Genomic DNA, 11618 nt, shown 5'->3' with positions numbered 1-11618 from the left:
GTCCAGCATCTCAGAAACTGGAGTAAAATCAGAATCTTCCCAGGCAGCACTTTCTTCATGACACCTTCAACTACAAAATGGCCCTTCCACCGCACGCAGGCGCCAGGGACTTTTTCTTAAATTAAGAATTTGATACATTCCTTCAGCTCCCCTCCAGGGGTTACAGAGAGCAGGGAAAGTGATGCCTTGTGCTAATGTGACGTGTGGTTTTGCATTTTGAAGGAGATCTTGACAATCTCCAGGAAAAAAAGATGTCCCCGAATGACCCTCAGTTCTTGGTGGGAAATGCTAGCTTGTGTAAGTCCTGCAGGGCCTCCTGTCCCCTGGATATCCAAGGTCTGTCTGCCTGGGGGTCCAATGACAAAGTGGAAGGGCATGTGTGTGTGTGTGTGAGTGTGTGTGTGTGTGTGTGTGTGTGTGTGTGTGTGTTCATGCCTGCTGGGGGGGGGCAGGGGCACTGGGACTGCTCTATTCTGAGGGAGTGCTCTGCAGAGGAAGAGTCCTGAACAGGGGGTCTGGAGGTGACCTGGGAGCCTCCCTCACTGGACTGTTGTGAGCTTCCATCAACATGGCTCACCTGGAAGGGAGCTTAGCACAGTGGTACCTGTAGGCCCTTCTGGGCTGGGGACCTGGCACCTGCCTTGGTGAGGGCAACTGTCCAGGGAAGGTGGAGGGGGCAGGTCTTGGGGAGGGAAGATGGTAGGAAGCCAAGCAGATAGCTTGTCTTGGCTTGGGCAAGTTGCTTGGCCTCTCTGTGCCTCATCTGAAAAATGGGATAGTAACAGTATCTACATCATAGATTGGTGGGAGGATAAAACGAGTGCTAATGAAAGTGTATGGCCCACGGCCAATCTTGTTAATTCTTTTAATACACAAATTTTTCTTTCTTTCTTTCTTTCTTTCTTTCTTTCTTTCTTTCTTTCTTTCTTTCTTTCTTTCTTTCTTTTTGTTAATCCTCAACTGAGGATATTTCCCATTGACTGTTAGGGAGAGTGGAAGAGAGAGGGAAAGACAGAGAGAAACATTGATGTGAGAGAAACACATTGGTTGGTTGCCTCTTGCCTGCGCCCCGACCAGGGCCCGGGCCGGGAAGGAGCCTGCAACCAAGGTACATGCCTTTCACCAGAATCAAATCTAGGACACTTTGGTCTGCAGGCTGACACTCTATCCACTGAGCCAAACCAGCTAGGACTACATGAGTTTCTCTTGAAGCTGTGTGTATGTATATTTAAGAGACTTTGTTTTAGAGAAATTTTAGGTTTATGGAAAAATTGATCAGAAAGTACAGAGGGTTCCCATACAGCTGCTCCCACAGTTTTCTCTATTATTTACATCTTGTGTGAATGAATGTGGTACATTTATTACAGCTGATGAACCAAAACTGATACACTATCATTAACTTAAGTCCTTTGTGTGCATTAGGGTTCACTCTTGGTGTTGGATATTGTGTGGTTTTTGACAAATGTCATCATTACAGTATCATCCAGAGTAGTTTCATTGGCCTCAAAATCCTCTGTGCGCCACTCATTTGTCCCATCCTCCTCCCCCTCCCATCACCAGGCAACCACTGTCCTGTTGGTCCTGCCCTTTCCAGAATGTCCTATGCGTAGGATCATACAGTCTATAGCCTTTGCAGGTTGGCGTATTCATGTAGTAACATGCATTTAAGGTTCCTCCATGTCTTTTCCTGGCTCGATAGCTCGTTTCTCTTTATCACTGAATAGTATTCCATTGTCTGGATGTACCACGGTTTACTTATTCATTCACCCACTGAAGGACATCTTGGGTGCTCCAGGTTTTGGCATTACTAACTTCATAACGTCTGGGAGGTGACATGGTTTGAGGGCAGGGACTTTAGAATCAGCCTGAGCGGCTCCAGATTCTGCCACCAGCTGGGTGATCTTGCAAAGTTATTTAATCTCTTTCACTTTCCTTCTCCGAGAGATGGGGGGATATGAAAGGCTGTCACAGACAGCTACACTGCGATGGCTCAAATGGAACAGAAATTTCTCTCTCAGTAATAGTACAGGTGGGGTGGGCTCCAAGTCACCAGAGAGCACTGCCACACTGGGTAATTCAGGGACCCGAACCCACCATTTCTTTTCTTTTCTTTTTTGGTGCACCCTCCCTGGAGGTACTGCAATACCAAGTCGATGCGTGGAGTGGACGGAGCAAGCTCCTATTCCATCTCCTAATTCCAAAAATCCACTTAATATATTGTCCTCGGATAGAGGACAATGTATCAGATATTAAACTGATAAGAACAGATACTACACTTGATCGTAGCCAAAAGGCTGAGAAGCGATCAAACCCACCATTTCAATACCGGGCTTCCAGTCACTCAGGTGGCTTGATCCCTGCCAGAGGGCAGGAGGTAGAGAGTGTGGGGAGTTCACTCCCTCCCTTAACCTGGCCTGGAAGTGGCCCTCATGACCCTTGCTCACATGCTATTGGACAGAACTTGGTCACATGACCTTACCTCACTGCTAGGGAAGCTGGGAAATGTAGTTCAGCCATGCCCCTGGCTTCAGTTCTAATGAGAGGAAAGGGAGAGTAGAGTTGGGTGGACAGCTGGCAGTCTCTGCCATGTAATAGAGCCTAATTCCTAGGTTTGTGATGAGGGTTAAATGAGAGGACTTGTGTAAAATCCGTAGATTAGTGCCTGGTGCATAGTTAATGCTCAATATGTGTTTGTTCTAGGACTATTCACTGGGAATTGTAAGGTCAGAGCACTTCTGGGCTGGGGCCTTTGGAATGATCTGGATCAGTGGATTTCACACTGTGTTCAGCTGACCCCTTCTGACCTCTCAGGAATGCCTGGGGGTGGGGAGTTTCAACCAGAGACACTCCTACCTTAGCCAGTTTACAGACTGGGTTCTAGATAAGATTCCATGGAAGAGAGGGGTCTTCAACTTAAAAAAACATAAGCACCACCGACCTAGGGCAATTCCCTGAAGTAACAATGTGGGTTCTTCCACTTCCCCAGGAGCCTTCCCTTGTGTCAGCTCGTCTCTTGGTTGGGGTGGCTCAGGGCCGGGCTCCAGCTTCATCTGAGATACCAGAGAAGACACCAGCAGGGATGGTGATAAGGACAGTAGAGACAGGAAGCCCAAGTGTCCCCTGAGACTATGGGCTGAAGTCAACCAATGGCCCCCTGCATTGACTGGGATGAGGGCTTCTTAACCTGACTCTCCTGGCCCAGGGTCCGGTGGACAGGGACAGCCTCTGGGATCAGCAGGGTCGGACACACATTTCCCACCTGTCCTTGGGCAGAACTTTGCTCCCAAGTCCAGGTCATTCCATCCCAGCACACTGGCCTGGAGCCCAGGGCCCCAGCCCATCCAGATGGTTTGAAGCCAGCTCTATTGTCCCAAATATTTGCTCTGTCTCCTGGCCTCAGGGCATCTGTGAAAGTGATGACCTGCCTTCTTGTCATGTGTGTGCTATCAGGAGGCTGTGGAGCGGAGTGTTAGGAGCATGGGCTTGGTGTCACCAGACTCACATTCAAATTCCAGCTCATTCTCCTATTGTGTGACCTCCGGCTCACTCATTTGTGTGTGTGACCTTCAGTGCTGCTTTCTCTCCTAGGCCTTCAGTTTCTCATCTGGGAAATGCAGATAATAGCACCTTCTCAGAGGGTTAGCGTTAGGATTAAGCAAGATGATGTGCATAAAACCCGTAGAATAAGTCCTTAATAAATGGCAGCTATTGTCAATTATTTGTGATCTTAGCCAAAAGAGAAAGTTTAAAATACTAAGCAATGTGTGATAATAGTAATACAGACTTGCTATGAAAAACCCTGAAGGATATAAAAGTCTCTTCCTCCTGTTGTAATCCCTTCTCCACCCACCTCCATATCTCACTTCAGAGGTTGCACTTCTTAAAATCATCTTTAATGAGCCATGAGCTCCAAGGTTACAGTCAAGAAACCTTGCTACGCTTTGCCTTATAAAGTCACTCACCCTCTGGCCCTAGCCTACCTTTCCTCTTTCACTTCTTGCCAATCCTGCCTCTCCCTCTCCATCCTCCTTCAAGTTCCAGCTACACTGAACTGCTAATCCAATGCCCTGTATTCGCCAGTGCTATTTCCTCTGCTGGAAGTGCCTGTCCTCCCTTACTTCTCATCAAACTCCTACTCACTCTTCAAAACCCAGTCCACGTGTCTCCTCCTCTTTGTGAAGCCCTCCTTGATTGCCCATGTTCCTTATGTGTCACATTACCTTGCTGGGAATAATCTGATATAGGTCCACACCCCTTACTTGGCCCAGGGCTGCACCAGGGCAGGGAGCTGGGTCCCAATCTCTTCTCTTCCCCAGGGACCAGCAGGTAATCTGGGACAGATTTTCTTGTGGTTTACGTTTACATACTAACCAAAACCCTTTCCCCAGGCCCAGCCCTGTGCTTCCAATTTCCCTTTTGTCGAAGGAACCGTGGAGCTAAGGCCGGCCCTAGTCCTGTGGTTCTGATGGAGCCAGTGCTCCCTGGAGGGAGGTTGGGTGAGTTTAATGAAGTGAATGGCTGGGGAGGTATAAATGGGTTTGCTCTACAGAACAACCAGAGCGTGGACTCCATCTCTGAGACAAATGGAGAGAGAAAGGCAATGCTGGTACTTCTCCTCCCCTGGCTGTGTCCTGGGGAGATACGATTGGCCAGGCTTCAGGCTCCCATGGACCTCTTAGAATGGGACTGGTGTTTGTGACTCTGGAGTTTAGAAGTAGTTTGAGCAGATACAAAGGTCTAGAACCCTCTGCCAGAGATGCTGGGGTTCATTTCCTAGACACATCTTTCTGCAGTCCCTCTGATTTGGGGATGGAGACAGATGGGTAGGCACATGCCAAGTTGGCTTTAGTGCCTTCACTGAGCGCCTGTGCGGTGTCTGCCTGTGTCACCTCAACCACTCTGGCCCTGGGACAGTTAACTTGCCTTCTGTTGAGTTCTTCCCTTCCTGTCATTCTGCTGTTTTTGTACATCCTGACTCAACTCATATTTCAAGACTTATTCTAAACACTATCTCCTCCACGAAGGCTTCCTGGATCCTCCCCCTCTCTCTCCAAGCTAGGATGGATTATCTCTTTTTTAATTCCCATGGCACTTTTGGCATTGATTGCCTCATATTAATATTTATTTAATTTTTAAGTTAAAAAGCAAATACCTACTTATTTTAAAAAGTCAAACAAAATAAGGGACTTATTTAAAAAAATCAAGAATTTGCTTCTCCCACGTTTCCTCCCTCTGTAATCCTGCCCCTTTCCCAGTAAACCCTTTTAAGGATTTGGAGTGTTCCTCTTATAGCTTTCTTCATGGTTGATGCACGCACACACATACACACACACACACACACTGTGGGAGACAGCTTCTGACATGGCTCCCAATGACCCCACTTCGTGTATTCTTGCCCTGGTGTATTCCTCCCCTTGAGTGGGAGCTGGACCTAGTTACTTGTTTCTAATTAATAGAATATGACACAATTGATAGGATGTCACTTCCATGAATAAGTCACAAAAGACTAACTTTTGCCTTCTTGGTATTCTTTATAGCTCTTCTCATGTGTTTGCTCTGACAGAGCTGGTCACCTGGTGAGGAACTGAGGGTGGCCCCTTGTGGGAAGCCACCACTTGCTGATACTGTTAGTGCACCCAGGAGTGCGGAAGGCAGATGGACCTTGGGCGTTACCAGGGCTGACGCTAAACACAGATTGTTTGTGTTGAGATAGTGGTGGCTCAAGGCAATTCCCTAACCTGATAATCCTTTTACTGTTTACCAAACTTTACCTTTGATATGCCTGTATGCATTGCTAAAGGCAAATGTGTATTCAAATGAATAAAAAATAAACAGGACTGAAAAGTCGGTGTGCCTCTTCAAGAAAGAGGTCTCCACCTGGCCCCCAATGCCTTCTAAATTCATATTTCTTGTATAGCATTTTCATTTATGCATTGGCCCCTCCTTCAGATCCTGAACCCCGCCTCGAAGGTCATGGCAGCCCCTGACCAATCACTACTGAGGAACTGAGGACCTCTGCTTAAAAGCCCAGGAGGAACTTAATCCTTCCAACAAACACATAAGTGAGCTTGGACATGATCCTTCCACAGTCAAGCTTTCAGATGACTGCAACCCCATCAGACACCTTGATTACAGCCCCACAGGAGACCCTGAGTCTGATGACCCAGCTAAGCAGTGCCTGGGTTCCTGACTCACAGAAACCGGGTGTTGTTCCAACCTGCTGGGCTTTGGGGCAAAAGCATTACTAAGAGCAAACAGGTATACACATTTTTAAAATTTATTGTCTAAAGTTTTACATATGTCTCCTTTTCCCCCAATTGACCCCCCCCCCCCCAGTCAGGTGTACACATTTTAATTGTTAGCAGATGGAGCTATATTTCTAAAATATTGTAGCAATGCCCTTTCCACCAGCCCATGCTCTCACATCTTCATCAAAACTAATTATTATCAATCTTTTACAATTTTTGCTATTCCAATAGGTGAAAATGGCATCTCATTATATTTTTGTTACAGTTTGCATTTCCCTTATTACTTAGAGAGGTTGAGCATTTTTTCTTACATTTATTGTCTATCTGTATTTCATTAGATAAATATTTACTGAACCCCTAATATGTGCCAGGTGCTGTTATATTATCTATAATAATAAAAGCATAACATGCTAATTAAAGCAGACATCCTTCCGGACGTCCTTCTGGATGACCTCCCGAATGAAGCTGCGGTGGCGGGGGCCGAGCCCCTTGCATGAATTTCGTGCATCAGGCCTCTAGTTAAGACATAATAAGTCATGGACCTTGCCCTTAAAGAGCACACAGCTTAGTGGGGAAGATGAACATAAAAAAAATAGATGATAAGTGCTAAAATAAACATTTGCATCCAGTATTCTGGAAACACAAGCGTAAAAGAGACCATAGTTCCGGGGGTTGCTTGAGAAGACAGGTGGAGGAGTGGGCATTTGAACAAGATATTGAGGGAGGTGTAGAAGTTTGTCAAATGGAAAGGAATAGAGCCTGGGCAAAGAGCCAGAGGCATGGCCACACTGGCGTTCAGCAAGGCTGGACTAGAGGAGGCAGAGTGATGGGGGGATGAGGAGGAATGGGCTGGAATTGAGATGAGCGGGTCAGTTATGGCTGATGGGGAGACGGTTTAGCTGCGAAGCTCAGGCCTTTGGACACAGTCATGCAGGCCACAGGGAGCCCCTGAAGACTTTCCAGCAGAAGAGTGACATGATGGATTGACACGACTTGGGCGTATTTGTGCATCTGCCACATCTCATTGACTAGAGGACATGAGGGTCTGTCTGAGTTTCACCCCCACGTCTCTCCCAGCACACAGCAGCATCCACACAGATTTGTGGACTGAATGAAAAGGAAAAAGGGGGGGTTCTGCTTGACCCATTGGGATGGGACTGGCCAATGTGGGCTGAAAACATCAGTGTGGCTGTGAGTTGAGAGCCATAGACTGGGGCATATGGGACTCAGGAAGGAAGAGCACAGGTCCTGGTACCCAAAGATGACCCAGGACCACAAAAGCCTCCCAGGTGTGCAGGACCCACGTGGGTTCCCTGCAGCTGACTCCTGGTGGGAGTGCCCCTGCTGCTTCCCACCGGCACGGGCTTCTCTCCAGGCAGCTCCTGCGAGACCTCCTGGGGCCTCGGCCCCAACAGACAGATGGATTCCTTCCTTCTTCTATTTTGCCTTGGTGTCTTTCGCTTCCCAACTAGCCGTGATGGAGGCTCCTCATTGTATTTTTAATAAGGCTAGATGGTCTCAAGGAGGAAAGAGGATGAGCCGAAAGAGCCCTTCATATTTCTCTTGTGCAACAATCCTCCCCTGACAAATGTAGTTCTTTTCCCCGTGCATGAACCCCAATCGATTTTCCCTCTGTCAGAATCCCTCAGGCGTTGCCAGTCTCCTAATGGTAACCGATGAGGACACACTGGGCTCCTGTTGTTAGCGGGACCGCCAGTGGCGCGGCATGTCTATGACCTACTCGCTGCAGGATTACAACGATTTGTCAACAGTAATAAAGGCTCTTATCTACTGAGTGCCTACTGTGTGCCAGGCACTGTGCCAAGTGCTTTGCATATATAATCTGGTTCAGTCTTCTCACTAGTTCTGTGACATCGGTGTTATTATTATCCCCACTTTACAGGTGAGGAGACAGGGGCCCAGGGAAATTAATGACCAGGTCAATACACACTGACGCTGAGCAGAGGGCCAGGACCTGCAGCCTCCGTGTGGAAGCCCAGCGCCCTGCAGATTCACATCCAGGCTTCAACCAACTCAGACTCTCCATGTGGGTTCCCATCACCTGCCTGAAAGGAATGTGTCTTCAGACGGAGCCAAGCTGGCCATTGGTGCAGTGTCTCTGTGTGAGTCTCTCCTCGTGGGCGCTGGGGTAAGGGTTTGGGTTCCTGCCCTGATATTTTGTTCAGAGTAAGATGTACAAAAGGGGTTGAAGAGCTCAAAGGCAGGATGGGGTTGTAATCTCCTAGTAGAGATGGAGCAGACCATTAGACACCATGAGGAACCTGGTTCCTGGGGAAGTGGCTGGAGAGGGATTAGGGTCCGGGTGATGGCAGGAATCATGACCAGGTATCTTTCCTGGGCATCTCACGTGGGTTGGCAGAAGCTCAGAGGGTCTTTTCTTCTTCTGTTTCTGATTTAGCTTTTCTCCCCGCTTCTCTCCTCCTCTCTCTGCCCTCTTCCTTATCCTCTTCGATCAACATGGAAATAGCGTCATTGTTTTTCTGAACATAAAAATTCATGCTCTTTGTAAAAAAGTTAGTATAAAAGTTTGAAGACAAATGTAAAAATGATCCCATCATCTTTACCCCCCCGCCCCTAATTCAGAAATAGACCCCATGACACTTGATGTGTAGCCACTCGCTTTTTCTGTTTGTTAGAATGGCGTCAGGGTAGACAAACTGGGTTCCACCAGAGCCCCTCACTATACGATAGACCACGGCCCCCTCCCAGCACCATCTATCGATCAGCCTTGCCATTTTCTGTGCTGTGTGGGCTTTCACTTTTGGATGGACCATGACTTATGTAGATCTTGTTGGTTGTACGTTCCTGAAACATGGATGTGTATGTCTCAAGGCACTGGTTATGGAAACACCTAACCTCTTCCTACCACGCATCTTTCACTTCTTCTTCTCAGATTTGCCCCTGAACTGAAGACACAAGGGGTTCAAGGTTGACAAAAGAGAGGAGAGGCTCAATGTCCTCACAGACCAGGGGAAGGGATGATGATGATGATGATGATGATGATGATAATGAGAGAGAGGGAGAGAGAGAGAGAGAGAGAGAGAGAGAGAGAGAGAGACCGCCCATTTTGGGCACCATGCTGGCAGGATGCTGGGACATGGGCAAAGGGGACACTGGGAGGCATTGCTTATGCGGGCAGCAGTGCTCTGGCTGATGGACAGAGCTTTCTTGGGGAACTTGACATTCTAGACGAAAACAAATCCCTGGCCCATGAGAGAATGAGATATCAAACTTCCACTCATCCATCAAATAGGCATCTACATCCATTCCATATGTCAGGCTCGGTGCCAGGCACTGGAGATATGGCATCAAATAAATCATGGTCTGTACAAAGTGCCATGAAAAGATTCATGGGAGCAGAGAGAAGGGAAGGACTGCGACCTCTCTGGGCTGTTTGTGAGGAAGGCATTTGAGCCAGATCAGGGTAGGGAGTAGGGAGGAGAGGAGGGCTGGGAACCCCAGGCTGGGAGAATAGGATACTGGCAGTTAGGTGGAAAGCAGAATGTGTGACTGACATGTAGGTGGGAGTGAGAAGGAGGAGAGTGGTGGATGGGAATTGATTAATTAGGGCTGATTAGAACCAGGCTTTGAAGGTTATTTTGTTTAAAAAAATCTTTATTGTTGAAAGTATTACATATGTCCCCCCCCCCTTTTCTCCCATTGACTCCTTATAGCCTGTCCCCATCCCCCACTTCAGGCCTCCGCCATCCTAATGTCTGTGTCCATGGGTTATGCATATACTAGGTGTACCAGTTAATAATGCAGATTTTTTTTCAATAGATGGAGTTACACATATGTTGAGATATATGCAATTTGATATGTATGCTATTTTGTTGTATTGACAGCAAGCTTCAAAATTTCATATGTCAAATTTTCTGAAGGTGTTAACATCATAGATATTTTTATGCTTAAAAATGTTGAATTTCATGCCAAAAAAAGAGCATTTCTGGGAGCATTACTTTATTCTGAAGAAAATAAAGGGCATTACTTTATTTTGAAGAAAAAGTTATCGTATACTTCGGGAAGCTTATGGTGAACATGCTCCATCTCAAGATACTTGTGAACGCTGGTTTAAATGCTTTAAAAGTGTTGATTTCAATGTGAAAGACAAAGAACGTCCAGGTCAACTGAAAAAGTTTGAAGACCAACAATTACAAGCATTATTGGATGAAGATGTGTGTCAAACTCAAAAACAACTTGCAGAAAGATTAAACGTTGCTCAGCAAACAATTTCCGATCATTTACAAGCAATGGGAAAGATTTTAAAGGAAGGAAAATGGGTGCCACATCAACTGAACGAAAGAAAAACAGAAAACTGAAAAGTCATCAGTAAAATGTTGCTTCAACGGCACAAAAGAAAGTCTTTTTTTGCGTTGAATTGTGACTGGTGATGAAAAGTGGGTTTATTTTGAGAATCCCAAATGCACAAAATCATGGGTTGATCCAGGTCAACCATCAACATCGACTGCAAGGCCAAATTGCTTCGGAAAGAAGACAATGCTCTGCATTTGGTGGGATCAGGAAAGTGTGGTATTATGAGCTTCTAAAACCAAGTGAAACCATTAATACTGATCGCTACCAACAACAAATAATCAATTTGAACCACGCTTTGATCACGAAACGATCAGAATGGGCCAGAAGACACGGCAAAGTAATTTTGCTTCATGATGACGCACCATCACACACTTCAAAACCAGTTAAAGACACGTTAAATGATCTTGCCTGGGAAGTATTAACCCACCCACCGTATTCACCAGACCTTGCTCCTTCAGATTACCTCTTGTTCCAATCGATGGCACACGCACTTTCTGAGCAGCACTTCAAAACGTACGAAGAAGTGGAAAATTGGGTCTCTGAATGGTTTGCCTCAAAACAAGAACATTTCTATTGAGCTATTATCCACAAATTACCTGAAAGATGGGAGAAATGTGTAGCTAGTGATGGACATTACTTTAAATAAAGCACTTCTGATGTTTCTCTTAAAATTATTGTGTTTTCTTTGATTACAAAATCCACCATTATTTATTTTTATTTTTATTTTTTAAATTGTTTTATTGCTTAAACTATTACAAAGAGTATTACATATGTCTCCTTTTTTTCCTGCCCTTGACAATCCCCTGGCATCTCCTACCCTCCAGTGTTTTATGTCCATTGAAAATCCACCATTATTAATCAGTACAACTGGTATGCACACAAGTTCTTTGGTTGATCTCTTCCTACTCACTCACCCACCCTCCCCTACCTTCCCTCTGAGATTCCACAGTCTGTTCCATGTTTCTATGCCTCTGGATCTATTTTGTTTATCAGTTTATTTTATTCATTATATTCCATACTAGAGGCCCGGTGCAC

The 11618-nt window shown here is 46.2% G+C and overlaps 1 non-coding gene across 1 annotated transcript; it reads right to left on the bottom strand.

Annotated features, from left to right (window-relative positions):
• Positions 1-2112: 2112 nt before the first annotated feature.
• On the bottom strand, positions 2113-2306 carry LOC139004656 (U2 spliceosomal RNA). Its single transcript, XR_011470506.1, has one exon. It is a non-coding gene; the product is annotated as a U2 spliceosomal RNA (small nuclear RNA).
• Between the last annotated feature and the right edge of the window lie 9312 nt (positions 2307-11618).

Source organism: Myotis yumanensis, unplaced genomic scaffold, assembly GCF_028538775.1.
Source record: "Myotis yumanensis isolate MYYU_CA2020_CCGP unplaced genomic scaffold, mMyoYum1.0.hap1 SCAF_2, whole genome shotgun sequence".
Classification (NCBI taxonomy): Eukaryota; Metazoa; Chordata; class Mammalia; order Chiroptera; family Vespertilionidae; genus Myotis; species Myotis yumanensis.
Note: the sequence above shows the minus strand (reverse complement) of the source record. Positions and strands in the feature narration are given on the sequence as shown.